We start from the raw sequence: 13,562 nt of genomic DNA, 5'->3' as shown, positions 1-13,562 counted from the left end.
CTGCCTGCCCTTCTGGGAAGGGCCAAACGGGACAGAAAGGCTTATTCTTTTTTGGTGGCTGCTGGATCCCAGAATCCTCAGCACAGTTGACTGTAAAGGGAGCCTCTCCTCGCTGTGGTTCATCAGTACATCCCCGTATTGTCCAGAGCGAGACACCTCATCTCCAAGTGGAGTTTCCACAGACTCCGAGGCAGGGCTGAGGAGGGCCAGCAGAAAACGATGAGGCGACTAATCAAATGTGTCACTGATTTGCCTGTAAACAGGTGAGGACCCCATAGAGGGACCTCCCAGAAGATATCTTGAGGGCCACGTAACGCAACCCTCCCCAGACCATCTGCTTCTTCCTCCGGAGGTGGCACACTGGATCTCCAGTGGTTCAGGAGGGGCCTTGGGCCAGCCCTGGGGGGACCGATGTGGAGAAGCTGAGACCCTGCCAAGGCCCCAGGGCCCTGACAATGTTGCACAGTCCCAAACCTCAAACAACCTTTCCTGGCCCCTCCCACCAGCAGCCTCTTTACCTCTGGTTTCAGGCTTCAGACGTTTTGGCGCGCTCCCAGGATTGTGGATGTGTTTACATGTGTTTACGGAGCAGCACCTCTGCCCAGAACAGTGGGGGATTCAAGAGCCACAGAGTGTGGCCTCTCTGTGCCTCTGACATTTCTGGAAGCAGCCTGAGAGTGGTACCAGGAGTGTCCATCTGCAGCTCGTGGGAAGAGTGACAGGCAGGTGGTTCTGTCACTCCTAGCTGGAGGACAATGGCAGGTCACTGAAGGATGCTTAATTGCTCTGAGAATCCACTTCCTCATCAATAAAATGGGAATAATCCCATTCTTACTTAGAATAGTTGTGAGGATGTGTGAATTAAACAAAATTTTTTTACGTACCTTTTTTTTGGAGTTCCCATAGTGGCTCAGCAGTTAACACACTTGACTAGCATCCATGAGGACACAGGTTCAATCCCTGGCCTTGCTCCATGGATTAAGGATCTGGCCTTGTCATGAGCTGAGGTGTAGGTCACAGACATGGCTCGGACCTGGTGTTGCTGTGGCTGTGGTGTAGACCAGCAGCTACAGCTCCGATTGGACCCCTAGCCTGGGAACCTCCATATGCCACGGGTGTGGGCTTAAAGAGACAAAAAGACCAAAAAAAAAAAGTACATTTTTTTTTTTGTCTCTTTAGGGAGGTTCCCAGGCTAGGGGTCCAATCAGAGCTGTAGCTGCCAGTCTATGCCACAGCAATGCCAGATCTGAGCCTCATCTTCGACCTACACCACAGCTCACAACAATGCCAGATCCTTAACCCACGGAGCGAGGCCAGGGATCGAACCTGCGATGCGGATGGATGCTAGTCAGATTCGTTTCCACTGAGCCACAACGGGAACTCCTAAAAAGTACCTTTTGTATGAACAAGTGCCATAAAAGATACTGGCTCTTATCACCTCCACTGCACAGTCTCTGAAGGTAGACATGGTCTCATTCATGCCTCTATTTCCAGCCCACCCCATCCCCTCCCTACCCAGGTTCGCTGAGAGCCTGGTGCCTAGCAGAGACCCCGCAACTATTTGCTGGCTGGTGAATGAATGGTGGAGAATAACTGCTGTGACTGTTCAGATGGGGGGAGAAGGAGGCTGAGTGGTGGGTGAAGGTTTCAGTGGGTGGGGGTGGGGGGGCTGCACCTTGTCCAGGATGGACAGGGAAGGGTAGGGGGGATGTGCTCCTGGCGTGAGGGTGTTGGGGACTGGAAGAAACATGATTTTTATGCGTCCAGGGAGAGCCAAGATGAACGGGTAGGGGGCTGCAAGGGAAATCTCACCACCCCATCCACATTTGCCTTCCTAATTCCGCTCGAGGGCCTGAAGGGGTCTGCGGCCCAGAGGGGCCTAATTATTCTCTTAGCCATTTCAATCCAGGGCTCGCGGAGCATCTTTTCAGGCTTATAATAGACAAAGCTAATGCCATTATTAATATTTAATAGTAATGATGCTAATGATGCCCTGCATTGATGTGGACTCTCCAAAGAGCTCAAAGAACCCTGAGATCTTTTTTTATGATCTCGATTTGGCCAGGGTGGGAGGTAGGAGATGGGAGGTAGGAGGGTGGGAGGCAGCAAAAGGATTGAGTCATAGGGAAACGGAAGGCCAGAAAGTTGGGGCCAAGGTCACAGGGGTGATAGAGGTGGAGCTGGGACCAGGACTGGGTGCTTGGCTACCCTGCCTGGAGCTCTGCCCTTGACCTCTCTGGGGCATCTGGGTCTGAGGAGGACATCCTCAGTGGGGGAATCTTTTAGTGAAGATGACGGGGCTGCAGAGTGGTGGCCTCTGAGGGTTCTTCTTCTTCTTTTTTTTTTGTCTTTTTGCCTTTTCTAGGGCCGCTTCCCGCAGCACATGGAAGTTCCCAGGTTAGGGGTCTAATCGGAGCTGTGGCCACCAGCCTCTGCCACAGCCACAGCAATTCCAGGATCTGAGCCACGTCTGCGACCTATACCACAGCTCACGGCAAGCTGGATCCTTAACCCACTGAGCAAGGCCAGGGATCGGACCCACAACCTCATGGGTCCTAGTCGGATTCATTAACCACTGCACCACGACGGGAACTCCTGAGGGTTCTTTACAAAGCCAGGGGAGGGTGGCTGATGCACAGCCAGAAAACACGGGAGCCAGAAAGGGGTAGGTGAGGACACTGGGTGTCCTTGGCCAGATTCTGCAGGGCTCCCTGAGCCTCAGGCCAGGCCCCTGTTTTCCAGCATCCCTGAATGGCTGATGTATAACTTCCAGAACGCAGCTTCAATCAACCCACTTCCGTGCACAGGCCCTCTCTCTACATCCTCAGCCTTCTTGTGCAGCCTTAGCTATCTTTATATTCCCACTACATTGTGTCAGCACCCAAAACATACCCCACATATATAGATCCAAAAAAGCTAGCACGTTAGGATTTCAGGGCTGCTGTGTAGGAACTTACATAAATGCAGGGAGGTGCGTTTATATAAGATCATGGGTGGTGCGCCTTGAAGGAGACGGTGCAGAGTGGAGTGGAGGGCCATGGGCTGTGCCATCTGACACCTGTTGATTCCAATCCCACCCACTCTATGGATTGGCTGGTGACCTGAGGCTTCTCTAAGCCTCAATTTCCTCATCTGCAGAATGGAGCTGAGATTATCTCCCTCAAAGGGCTGCGGGGATAAATGAGGCACATGTTGGACAGCAGTGGAGAGGGCAGTGGGCATCCCAAGGTTCTGGCACCCTTGGAGGGAGTGTCCAGGGTGGGCAATGTTAGTGCTGGTGTCCTGAACAGGCTGTCCCTGAGCCGTGCCCTCGATGCGTCTCTGCTGGCTAGCCTCCCTCGGCTGCTGCCCAATTCTGAGTCGGCTTCTTTCGCCTCCTTTGATTCTGTGGTCCCTCTAATAACCTTGGGGTGAATCTCTTTCTGCTTGTGACAGCCAAAGTCTGCTTCTGCTGTCTGCAACTGAGAAACTGGACTGACTGCGGGCCTAAAGTTCTCAGCACAATGACTGGAACAAAAGAAGAGCCCAATAAATGAGAGCCAAAGTTAAATTGGAAGTCTGTATCCATCCACGCAGCGGTCCATTTGTCCTTCCATCCATCCATCGACCGAGCACGTAGTGAGCACCTCTTGTACCAAGCCCTGTACCAGGTGCTGGGGATGCTGCGGAGAATAAGACATGCTCTGCCCTTGTGAGGTGCTCACGGTGTCATGGGGGGGGGGGTGACATGTAAGAATAATCACAATAGGAGTTACCCTTGTGGCTTAGTGGGATAAGAGCCTGACCAGTATCCATGAGGTTGTGGGTTCGATCCCTGGCCTCACGTGGGGGGTTAAGGATCCAGCGTTGCCATGAGCTATGGTGTGGGTTGCAGGCACGGCTCAGATGTGGCATTGCTGCGGCAGCTGCAACTCCGCTTCGACCCCTAGCCTGGGAACTTCCATATGCTGTGGGTGTGGCCCTAAAAAGCAAAAAACAAACAAATAAATAATCATCACAATAACAATCCAGTGAGAGCTGTCATCCAGGTTTGCATAAAGTCTCGAGGAGAGGTACCTGCCTTGACCTAGTGAGAAAACACTTGAATTGAGTCCTGAAGGAAGGCTCTGAGCTCACGGTGTAGACCAGGGGTAAGTGGCATAGGCTGGGCAGGGGGTACGGGGGGTGTGGCTCCAGGAAGAAGCAAGAGACTCTGCAAAGGCAGCAGTGAGGCCGCACGTGGTGAGTGTGAAGAAGGAGTTGGTTGGCCTATCTGGGGTCGAGGGCGCCAGGAAGGGATGAGGCTGGAGGGGGCAGGCTGGGGTCAGTCCACAAGGAGCCTTATGAACGCTGGAGGGGCTTTGTCTGAGAGCACGGGGGCGGGGAGGTGCTGTCAGAGGGGTCAGAGCCAGCAAGAGATGGGCAGAGACAAGGGCTTTGGGGCTGCAGGGAGGGTGGAGTGCACAGAGCCGACACAGACCTGGAGGCAGGGAGGGGGGCTAGTAGGGCGTGGTCAGAGGAGAAGTGAAAGGGACCTGGAAGGATCTTTGAGCATCAGGCCTGTGTCAGCCAGCCAGGAGTCTTCATTTGGATGTTCCTGGGCCTCTCACATCCCTACATGGGACCCACCCTGGCCCCACCCCCATTATGGTCCGTTTTGTGTCACCTTGGCTTGGCTGTAGCAGCTGGTTATCGAATCAGTGCTGATCCAGGTGCTGCCGAGACGGTATTTTGCACATGTGCTTAACATCTACAGTCAGTTGACTTTAAGGAAAGAGATGATGCTTCCTAACCTCATCCAATCAGTTGAAGGACCTTAAAAGCACAACCAAGGTTTTCCTGGGAAAGAAGAAACTGCCCTCAAATTGTAGCATCAGTGCCTACCTGAGTTTCCAGCCTGTCAGCTTTCCTACAGAAAACAGACTTGCCAGCCCCCACAATTATGTAAATCAGTTCCTTGAAATCATGGATGTGAGCGTGTGTGTGTGTGTGTGTGTGTACACACATGCACGCATGCACACACACATCCTACTTGCTCCTTTGCTTGGGAGGACTCTGGTTATATGCCCCTCGTTTTTTTATTTATTCATTTATTTATTTTTTGTCTTTTTGCCATTTCTTGGGCCGCTCCCGCTGCATATGGAGGTTTCCAGGCTAGGAGTCGAATCGGAGCTATAGCCGCCGGCCTACACCAGAGCCACAGCAATGGCAGATCTGAGCCGTGTCTGCGACCTACACCACAGCTCACGACAACGCTGGATCCTTAACCCACTGAGCAAGGCCAGGGATCGAACCTGCAACCTCATGGTTCTTAGTTGGATTTGTTAACCACTGAGCCACAATGGGAACTCCTGATATACATCCCTCTTTGCCCCTGTCCACCTGTATTTCCTCCTTGGTTCCCTGTCCCATGAATGGCATCCCTGAAACCTTCACACCCTCTGTGACTCCACCCCCCTCCCCTGCACCCCTGTGTCCGCCAACCACTCAATCCTGCTGCTTCTGTCTCCCAAGAGCCTCTCCTATGCATGCCCCCTGACACTCCACCTCCCCCCTCCCCATCTTAGCTCTGACCTTCACCTATTCTCACCTGAATTCTTAGCATCTGTCCTCACCAGGCTTCCTATTTTCAGTCTCACCCCCTCCTAGTCACTCTCCAGACTGCAGTCAGAGGGAGCTTCCTAAAATGCAAATCAGATCATGTCACTTTCCTGCTAAAAATGCTTCAGCTTCTCTTGCCTCCAGGTTGATGCCAGGCAACTTCCTGTGACACGTGGGCTATTGTTACCTGGCCCCTCTTTAGCTCAACCCTCCTCTTGCGTATCCCCACCTCACTCCAGGCATATCGACCCTCCTGCCTTTTCTGGAAGGGGCCGGACTCTCATTTCACTCTCTTAGTGCTGTTCCTTGTTTGCAATGGTTGTCTTTCTCCCTTAGGTACATCCAGCTAAATCCTCTTTGCTCTTAAGAATTGGTCCAGAAGGAGTTCCCGTCGTGGCCCACTGGTTAACGAATCCGACTAGGAACCATGAGGTTGCAGGTTCGATCCCTGGCCATGCTCAGTGTGTTAAGGATCCAGCATTGCTGTGACCTGTGGTGTAGGTTGCAGACATGGCTCGGATCCTGCGTTGCTGTGGCTCTGGTGTAGGCCAGCGGCTATAGCTCCGATTCGACCCCTAGCCTGGGAACCTCCATATGCTGCGGGAGCAGCCCTAGAAAAGGCTAAAAGACAAAAAAAAAAAAAAAAAGAAAGAATTGGCCCAGAGGCCTAACTCACCCCCAACTTTCTCAGGCACTAGGTGGCCCGCTTCAGTGCCCTTGTCACTTCATAGGCATTCCTCTCACTCATCTGTATGGGGATGGGGTGTCTCACCCTTCAGCTTATATCTTTGCACCTTCAGCACAGTATTTATTAAATGGCTTGATGAGTGGGTCAGCCACTCTTCTCTGGGTTCAGGACAGGGTAGAGGAGGCCACAGTTAGCTGTTTCTCTCCCCAGCTGGCTGTCCTGGTGCTTTGATCCCTCTGAGAGCCTCGGGTCCAAGGGCTACGAATGTGTTTCACATTTTCCAATGGCTGAAAAAAATAGAAACATGTTTTATGACACATGAAAAGAATATGAAATTCAAATTTCAATGTTCATAAATAAAGATCAATTGGAACACAGCCATACTTCTTCACTGATGTATCGTCTGGCCATTTTCATGCTACACTGGCGGCAGAATAATTAGCACAGAGGCTATCTGGTGTGCCAAGGTGAAAATATTTACTAACTGGCCCTTACAGAAAATGTTTGCCCATGGCTAGTTTGAGCATCCCTTTGTCACCTGGAGCCTGGGAATCAGAAACAGGGAGGGTGTCAGTTACTAACACTCAGATGTCTATGTTCTTTTTTTGTTTGTTTGTTTGGTTTTTGCCTGAGCTCAGTGGCTCTCAATTAGGAGACATTTGGTGATGTCTGGAGACATTTTTGGTTATCTCGATGGGGTGTGTGTGTGAGCGTGTATGTTACTGGCATCTGGGAGGGCAGAGGTCAGGGATGATATTAAATAGCCTATAAACTAGAGTTCCTATTGTGGCTCAGTGGAAATGAATCCCACTAGGAACCATGAGGTCGTGGGTTCAATCCCTGGCCTCGCTGAGTGGGTTGAGGATCCGGCGTTGCCGTGAGCTGTGGTGTAGGTCGCAGAAGCAGTTTGGGTCCTGCGTGCTGTGACTGTGGTCAAGGCCGGCAGCAACAGCTCCAATTAGACCCCTAGCCTGGGAATCTCCATATGCTGCGGGAGTGGCCCTAGAAAAGGCAAAAAAAGAAAAAAAAATAGACTCTATACCATAGGGAGGCCCCACACAGAAGAATCATCCAGCCCCAAATATCAGTGGTGCTGAGGTTGAGAACTGCTGTTCTCAGGATGGGAGGTGGGCAGACTTCTGGTAGGTCTTTTGGGCTGAGGAGCCAGCGGACCTGGAAATGAGCAGCCCAAAGACTGCGCATACGAGAGGGGGCAATGGGCAGGCCTCCTCTTTTCTTGGTCCCCTGAGGCTCCTATACCTGTAAGGGGACCTGGGTGAGCTTCCAATAGAAGAAAAGCCTCCTCCCCTATTGCCCCCAGGGAGCGAGACAGGTGCCAATCCACTTGAGCAGGTGAGTTTGGTCCAGGAAGGGGAGATGGTTGTCAAGGCCACAGGGAGGAGTGCCAGGGCCAGGGATGTAGAGGAACTGGAGGTGCTCCCAGGGGACCCGGTGAGCAGGGTGCCCAAACAGGCAGAAGGAGTCGCAGGGAAGGGGCTGGCACTGCTCCCACCCAACCTTCTGGAGAGTGAGAGGAACAGATGCTGTGACTGTCAGATGAGATGCTCCTGGCACTTTGGGAAATTGCGGAATTAACAAAAGAACCGTTGCTTTCAGGGAAGACGAGAAGGGGCGCCGCGGGTACCGCTGGGCTGGCCTCTGGGGATGCCCTTTCCTGGAAGGGCAGAGAGCGGGGCTCCTCCTGCCTGGCGTCAGGGCTGCTTGTGGGTTGGGTTGGGGGGTGGGGAGGGCCGAGGCAGGGGTGTCGGGCCTCGGGACAGAACACAACCGAACGGGGTCCGGGCAGAGTCAGGGCCAGGCTGCACATCGTAGCTGGAGTCTGGTACGTGGCGGGGCAGTTTGGAGGTCAATTCATCTATCCTCCTGCCTCCGGGTCCAGCCTCAGCAGACGGCATCTTGCCGGCTGAGGATCCAAGCAGAGGGGCCCTCAGCAGGAATGAGAATTCGCCAGCTGTTACTTGCAAAGCCCCCAGAAGAAGGAGCCAGCTCTCTCTGGAAGCTTCATGGACAAAGAAGCATGGGCTCGAGGGTCTGCGGGGAGCCTGCACTTTCTCCTGGTAGAGGGTGGGCAGTGGGCGTGGCCACAGCAGGTGTGGCCTGGTCCCAGATGCTTACCTGAGAAGGTAGGCGGGTTCAGACTAACACTGGGTGTCTGTGAGCAACTGGGAAAGAGTTGGCTAGAGCGGGTTCTTTGGGAACAGCTCAGAGGCAGGAAGATTAGACTCTGTGCTCCTAAAACCTATGAAAAGAACAGGACTATTAGCACTTTCTCAGTGGGGGATGGTTTGCGTTGCATTGTGAAGCTAATTTGGATTCAAAGAAAATTCTTTCTTCCTTTGTTCTTTTTGTTTTTTGTTTTTTTTAATTGAACTATAGCTGATTTACAATATTGTGTTAGTTTTGGGTTAGCACAGCAAAGTGATTCAGTTATACACACACACACACACACACACATATACACATATAAAAACAGATTCTTTTTCATTATAGGCTATTACGAGATATTGAATATAGTTCCTTGTCCTATACAGCAGGTCTTTGTCTTCTTTTCTTTTTTTTCCGTCTTTTTGCCATTTCTTGGGCTGCTCCCTTGGCACATGGAGGTTCCCAGGCTAGGGGTCGAATCGGAGCTGTAGCCACCGGCCTACACCAGAGCCACAGCAACTCGGGATCCGAGCCGCATCTGTGATCCACACCACAGCTCACGGCAACGCCGGATCATTAACCCGCTGAGCAAGGGCAGGGATCGAACCCGCAACCTCATGGTTCCAAGTCGGATTTGTTAACCACTGCGCCATGATGGGAACCCCTCTTTTCTGGAGTTTGACCTGGTTCTTACATTGTGCCACCGTGGGAACTCCAGGTCCTTGTCATTTATCTATTTTATAGGTGGTAGTGTGTATCTGTTAATCCCATAGTCCCAGTTTATTCCCCCTCCCGTCCCCTTGTCCTTTGCTAACCCTAACTGTGTGGTCTATGTCTGGGTGTCTCTTTCAGTTTTGTAAACAGAATCACTTGCATCATTTTAAAGATTCCACCCTCTAAGTGATATCACACAATATTTGTCTCTCTCTGACTTACTTCACTTAATATGATTTGCTCTGCGTCCTTCCATCCAAAGAAAACTCTTTCTAATGCTGAGGTGTGGGATGCCAGATGAGTGACAGAGGAGCAGAGGAATCTCTCCCAGGTCTCAGGGACCTGGCTGCCTGGTCTGGTGGCGGGGCTTGGCCAGAGCTCCCCCAGCCAGATGGGCCTGGGAGGCAGCTCTGTCCCTGCTTGGCAGACCCTCTGCTTCCTTGTTTTTGGAGCCGCAGCAGCCAAAGTATAGATGGGAGACGGGGTGGTGGTGGGGGAGTGGGGACTCTGACACTCTGGAGGCCCTTGGGCATTGGCCGGAGAGCCCCCCGGAAGAGGCAGTTGCCCCGTCCAGTCTGGGATGTGAACTGGCCATCAACTGATGGCCAGCCGTGACTGGGGGCGAGCAGGGGGGCAAGCAGGGCCAGAGGGCGAGAGGCACAGACAGATGCAAGGGGTCACACCCCTCATTTGCTGCAGTGCCATCCCTCTCCCTGTCAAAAATCTCTCCGGGGGGCCAGCCAGCTGACAGATGCTACCCGGAGGAGGGGGGCTGCCGGCTGCCTCCCCACTGGCCAGCCATCCCCACTGGCCAGCCATCCCCGCTTCTTCCCCATCCGAGCTGCTTTCCCTGGAGCCCCTTACATTGTTAGCTGGTGCCCCAGGGGATGGACTTCAGATGGAGGGAAGCGGGTGTGTGTTTTGTTTTGTGCAGGGGAGTCTCTGAACCAAGAACCTATTTGGCTAATGAAGTCGTAATTACTCTCTGGCTCACTAATAGGATGAAAGCTGGGGGCTCCGTTAAAAGCCACTGATGGACCCACAAGAGTGTGCCTGACAGCTCCGGAGAGGGGTTGGAGCCTGGGAAGTGGAAAGGGGGGGATGTTGGTGGCTTGGGGGAAGGGAAAGGGGTGCAGAGGCTCCACCCTCGTCTGGGATCAGCCTGCTCCTGGGAACTAAAGTTACACCTACATAGTCTTCAATTTAAGATAGGACGAGATTCCTGGGAATTAAATTGCCTCGTCTACCCTCAAATTTCCCAAACCCAGCACAGCTCTCAGCTGTCTGCTTTGGTGGGAGAGAGAGGGCCAGGGGGAGTTTAGGGCAGCTGAAAATCCCAAACTATTTCTACCTCTCTTTTCCTTCCTTCCTTCCTTTCTTTCTTTCTTTCCTCTTTCTTTCATCTTTTTAGGGCCGCACCCAAAGGCATATGCAACTTCCCAGACTAGGGGTCGAATTGGAGCTGTAGCCACTGGCCTACGCCACAGCCACAGCAACGTGGGATCTGAGCTGCGTCTGTGACCTATATCACAGCTCACAGCAAAGCTGGATCCTTAACTGCTGAGTGTGGCCAGGGATCGAACCCGAGTCCTCATGGATCCTAGTCGGGTTCATTACTGCTAAGCCACAGTGGGAACTCTCCTCTTGTCTTTAGAATGAGTCTAAGGGTGTATATATATTTTTTCCCCTAGTAAAACCCTCAGCCCTTTCAGATGCAGTCTGCTTGGCCATAATTTAAAAGGGGAGTCTGCTTCCCCAAGGAGGCCTCGGCTGGTGTAGAAGGCAGGGGCGGGGCATTCGCTGGGTGGTGGGGAACCGATTTTGGATATAGTGTTTGATGTAGGGAACCTCCAGAGTGAGGGGATGGAGCGGGGCTCACGCCGCTCTTACATTCTGTGGTCTGAGCTGCATGCACATCGCTGAGAGGGGCTGGGCTCTCTCCCAGGACCCTGCCGGCTAAAGACCGCCCTGAGACCCCTCTGAGCATCCAGTCCAGCCAGCATGCAGTCAGCCTGTGGCCCTGGCTCTCCCGGCCACACCAGACACAGCCCCGTGGAAAACGTGGGAAGGAGACCCACGCGGTTCAGGAGGAAGGACTTTTTGCTTGTCATTTCTCACGGAGGTTGTTGCTGGGCCTTGGGAGGGAGAAAGATGGCAGATCTGAGCTTCTCTGGACCTTCGCACTGATCATATCGGTGATGGCCTTTGCCAAATGCCTCTTCCCTGGGCAGAGATGTCCATGTTGAGCCCAGAGTCTTACACCTGTGGCTTGGAAGAGGTGGCTTCTCCTGGGCTGACCTTGGGCCGAAATCTTAGAGGAAGGATCCCAGGAAGGTAACTACGCCCCAAAAGCATCTGGTCCAGGGCTGTGAGGGCTCCTGGGGTGGTGGGGGGAGACATTGGCTGAATTCTGTCCTGTGGTCCTTCTCTCCTGGGACAAACCCAGGCCGTCTGGACATCTGGCCTCCTCTTCTTTTGCCTGCAGAAGGCTGTGCTGTGCCCTAACAGCCAGTCTGGAGCTAGAAGCGGGGGAGGAGGGTGGGAGGGGAAAGATGGACCGGCCTTTCCCATAAACGAGAGAGTGTTCCCAGGCTTTAAAGGAAAACAAGAGCACTTAGGGGACTTTGGGGAAGTTAATTAATGGGGCTGTAGTGAAGCTCCAGCTTTCAGTACTCATCACTGGCCCTTACACTCGACCACTCGGAACCTGGTAAACTTGCTTTTAGGAAGACAAATATTGCCTGCCCCCGGCTCCCCCTGTCAATACCCCTGGACTAAACCACTAGCTGGGCAGTAAATTCAGTAATGCAGACAGCTTGAATACAAAAGGGGCCTCTTACCCTGCGGGGACCCCTGGGTCCTAAAGATCAGTGGGCCACCCAGCATGCACGAGGTACAATAAAGCTACAGAGGCATGAACTGCGGGTCCCGCAGGAAGTTCAAGAGAACTTCCTTGGAGAGAGACAGCCCTGTGGGCCAAACTACTTATGAAAGGAGGGGTTTGAGCTTGCCTGGAAGGATGGGAAGGGCTTTTGAAGGAAGAAGTCAAGGGTAGAGGGAACATTCTAGAAGGCAGAAGAAGGGGAAAGTGAAAGGGGGGTTCATTCACTTATTTACATTTCACAAATTATTATATAGTGCTTACTCTGCATATAATGCTTACTTTTTTTTTTTCTTTTTAGGGCCACACTCAGCATATGGAGTTTCCCAGGCTAGGGGTCGAATCGGAGCTACAGCTGCCAGCCTACACCACAGCCACAGCAACGCCAGATCTGAGCCACATGTGCAACCTTCACCACAGCTCCCAGGAATGAGCGAGGCCAGGGATCAAACCTGCATCCTCATGGATGCTGCTCAGATTCGTTTCTGCTGAGCCATGACAGGAACTCCCACTTTTCATATTTTCACCGATTTGATCCTTAGGACAATATAATTAGGTACTACAATTGTAATATCTGTTTTATTATTTTAATTTATTTTATTTTGTCTTTTTGCCATTTTCTTGGGCTGCTCTCGCGGCATATGGAGTTTTCCAGACTAGGGGTCGAATTGGAACTGTAGCCACCGGCCACAGCAACGCCAGATCCAAGCCATGTCTGCGACCTACACCACAGCTCATGGCAACGCCGCATCGTTAACCCACTGAGCAAGGCCAGGGATCAAACCCGCAACCTCATGGTTCCCAGTCGGATTTGTTAACCACTGCACCACGATGGGAACTTCATATCTGTTTTATAGTTGAAGAAACTGAGGGAAAGCAGGGTTAAGTATTTTGCTTGAGGTCCCCAGCCCTATTTTGGTGCTCAGGGCCGACTTGCAGAGAGATGAGTGCTTCCGGCTTTGAAGCCCCGCATCACATGACCCGGGGCTGCCCGGTGCCCACACGCCTCTCCCAACCTCTCCTGGGCTCCCTTGGGGTGGAGTCAGGAGTCCACATGTCCAACGACAGCAGAGCAGAGCAGGAAGGCAAGGACTGTTGTTGGATCCTGTGGAAGCGCTGGCAGGGGCCCATCTGGCATGAAGCCTTTGAAGCCCGATGCCAGGGCTAATTCTTCACAGAGATGCCTGTTCAGCCCCAAGTGTGACAGTGAAAGCTGAGGTTTCAGAGTCAGACAGAGCTGGCAGCTCCTTCTGGCTTTGTCACCTACCTTGGGCAAGTTAGCCATGTGGAGCCCCAGTTTCCTCATGGGTAACAGGCTATAAAGCTACCTCCTCAAAGGGCTGGTATGAGGTTAAGAGACATTTGCATAAAGCGGGAAGCACTCTGCCAGCCTCGCACAGTTGCCTGGCGGCCACATTATTAGTGACTCTCCTCCTAAGTCACTTTATGTAACTGAACTGTGACCCAAATACCATCTGGTGCCCCCTCGCCTCTTTGACATCAACGTATAAATGGCTTAGTCGCCTGCCAATT

The sequence above is a fragment of the Phacochoerus africanus genome, chromosome 11, assembly GCF_016906955.1.
Source record: "Phacochoerus africanus isolate WHEZ1 chromosome 11, ROS_Pafr_v1, whole genome shotgun sequence".
Lineage (NCBI taxonomy): Eukaryota > Metazoa > Chordata > Mammalia > Artiodactyla > Suidae > Phacochoerus > Phacochoerus africanus.
This window is presented reverse-complemented; position numbering follows the sequence as displayed.